Here is a 3,150-nt window from a genome sequence, read left to right as displayed (position 1 = left end):
CCCTCAGACCGGAACTACATTGGCCGTACGAGCTCCGAGAAGGTTGGGAATTGCGAATCTAGTGTTGGTAGTGATAACTGGATAATACATTGGCCAGATCCTACAACCTAGTGAGCTTTTCCTTTACTCGTGCAGATCCGACAGGTTAACCGAATTTACTACTTGGTCGGTTACACCCTAGAGGTTCTCAACTCTCAAGATCCCGTCACAGGAGGCGGCAAGTACGACTTAAAGGACAACACAAAGGCAAGGGAACACACCCGCAAGGCAACCCTACGGCTAGATCCACGATCTAGGCCCCGGATCCATAAGCTCGAATATTCGCTTAGGATACGGAACCATCCACGGACGCAGAGTGAAGATTTTCCACTGCTGCTCCACCCCATCCCCACGTCTCGCCAAGACACTCAAGCTTCACCACTTGAACTCTTCGGAAGTTACCGAGAGAGCAGATCCCGCCCTACCGACGGGTACACAAGGTGAGGAAAGTTCAGCAGAACACGGATCATCGGGGGACCCCCTCCGTTAGTCGGTGTCTGGGCGCAGTTGGTAAGTTGGATCTGGCGATCTCGCAGATTTTGCTGATCCCGCTACACCACACGTCACCGTAGATGGCACGTACACTCGCTCACGTGGGCACACGCAAAACCATGTTATCTGTACCATCAGCTCTTATAGCGTATATTGCACTACTTGGCGCTCACAATTTAAACCACAGTATTGAGTGGGAACTACGTGCGACGAATAAGCTGCTGTTTACATAGATACTACCACTGCGTGACAGTGCAGACCGTACAGATGGACGTGGCAAGTCGATGATTCTGAACGCAATATTGTACTTTAGTGTCCTGTCCATAATGACCGAGATAAGAGCTCGGTTGAGTCGCGGATGACTATAAGGTGTACCCCGCCTCGCGCGTATATATCGCGTTGGCTACTGCTAACAGACGCGCGTTCAGCATACCTGTATCGCTGCGGAATGGCCTGTGCCCAGTTAGTGACGCGCTTGATCATACAGACTAAAACATCAATAGCGTAAGCACAGAAAGCTAGCACGACGACGCAAACGTCCCGATAAGGAAACAGGGACCCCATGCATAGGTTGGGTATCACGAGCGCGTGGCAAATACACTCATTAACGACCTCGCGATATATGCACGGACACATTAAATAGCACGCCGAGCTGATAAGTAGGCAGCGAAAGTACTCCATCTAATGTACATGAACTATTATTCAATTAAGGTCTAACCATCACTACGATCTGATACTCTGCCTACAGCCATATATCGTCGTATGTTGCAGCCGGTCAAAAGAATGTGCGCGCAGTGGTGCCTCTTCGTCCGATCTGGACGAGGCCTTTTGTCGTACATATCGGACCCAGTATTTTGTCAGTCGGAAAGGATTTACGCCACTCTGCCAGTCTGTAGCTTTACAAATAAGTCAGAAAGTACGTCAGCTATGCACGTAAGATCAATGCATGCGGGAAGATAGTGGAAATACCCTTCAGTAACATCACAAACAGCTCAGCAGAATAACTTCAAAGCATAATATTGATGTTTGTGGCGACCATCCGCAAATACTACCTATCCTAAAAGATACTTCGCGCGCGGAGCTGATTAACATTGCTCTATTCGACCGTCGCAATCGATGATATGTGTCGACTGCCTCACGGCGATGACGTGCAGATGGTAATATGTGTGAGTAGGCGTATTTACTCTAGCTACACTGGGATTCCTCACCGATCTACGCATATTTCGTAGCATCATTGATACTGACCCGTCTTCCGTACAGCATATATTAGCTTTGCAACCACGCGCGCCTCCGATTCGTGTCATTTTAGGAGCAATGCGCTCAAACGAGATTATAGACAAAACCTTCCCGGGTAAGATGGTGTTCATCTTGCAGATCACGTTAAACCCTGGTCATATCTACCATAACACGTGAACACTAAGGATGTGTGCGGTGCTGTTTTGGAACGTAATATACGTAGATCACAGTATACATGTACTATATGTTGCTTCGGTGACAGGCCAACACAGCGTTTGGCAGGCTCATGGAAATGGACGACATCAGATCAGTCAAGTCTTGGGTGGGTGAAGACGGAGTGAGGCAAGCGGTGGCGGAGGCGAGTCGTCCAAGACAGGTGGTGTGCTGCATGGTTCGTTTGGCTGCGTGCAGCGCGTGGCTTGTGAGCTGTGGTGTGTTGGCGAATGGCGTTTTTTGTTTGCGCGAGGGTTGTGGATTTCGTAAGGTGGTCAATTGGCCGAGCGGTCTAAGGCGCCAGTTTAAGGCACTGGTCCGAAAGGGCGTGGGTTCGAATCCCACATTGGCCAACTTCTTCTTTCTTTTGCCACTGGCTTGCCTGTTTTGGCGTCTTTACTCGCTTCGCCGACCTCTCGCGTCGTCCAGTGAACCTACCCGTCCTACCGGATCGCCCATCTTACTCTCCAACGACTCATTTCGCGTGGGTTCAAATCCACCATGGGCCTGAGTTCCGATGTCAACCTTTGTCATTTAACGGTACTCGCACTAGAACACAGACCGTGCTGGGTTAAGAGGACTATGCTGTGACACCCTGTCAACGCCTTATTACTGTAAGGGCGCTTGCTCGCGTGGTTTGGACAGTGCCGAGACCAAGCATCGAAGCTGGCTCCTGTTCGTTGGCACGCGCTCCGAATGGCCAAAACACCAGACGTAATAAAACGAAGCAGTACTTTCCCGAATAGGGTAGACGTATGTGAGCATGAGGAGGAAGTGCGACCGTGTGACAGGCCAACACAGCGTTTGGCAGGCTCATGGAAATGGACGACATCAGATCAGTCAAGTCTTGGGTGGGTGAAGACGGAGTGAGGCAAGCGGTGGCGGAGGCGAGTCGTCCAAGACAGGTGGTGTGCTGCATGGGTTCGTTTGGCTGCGTGCGGCGCGTGGCTTGTGAGCTGTGGTGTGTTGGCGAATGGCGTTTTTTGTTTGCGCGAGGGTTGTTGGGTTTGCGTAAGGTGGTCCAATTTGGCCGAGCGGTACTAAGGCGCCAGTTTAAAGGCACTGGTCCGAAAGGGCGTGGGTTCGAATCCCACAATGGTCCAACTTCTTCTTTCTATTTGCCACTGGCTATGCCTGGGTTTTGAGGTATTTTAACCTCGCTTCCACCGA

The 3,150-nt window shown here is 50.7% G+C and overlaps 1 non-coding gene across 1 annotated transcript; it reads left to right on the top strand.

Moving 5' to 3' along the window:
* Positions 1-2,999: 2,999 nt before the first annotated feature.
* PITG_30245 lies at positions 3,000-3,082 on the top strand. Its single transcript has one exon. It is a non-coding gene; the product is annotated as a tRNA-Phe (tRNA).
* The last annotated feature ends 68 nt before the right edge of the window (positions 3,083-3,150 follow it).

The sequence above is a fragment of the Phytophthora infestans genome, genomic scaffold, assembly GCF_000142945.1.
Source record: "Phytophthora infestans T30-4 supercont1.75 genomic scaffold, whole genome shotgun sequence".
In the NCBI taxonomy this organism is placed as follows: domain Eukaryota; phylum Oomycota; class Peronosporomycetes; order Peronosporales; family Peronosporaceae; genus Phytophthora; species Phytophthora infestans.
This window is presented reverse-complemented; position numbering and strand designations above follow the sequence as displayed.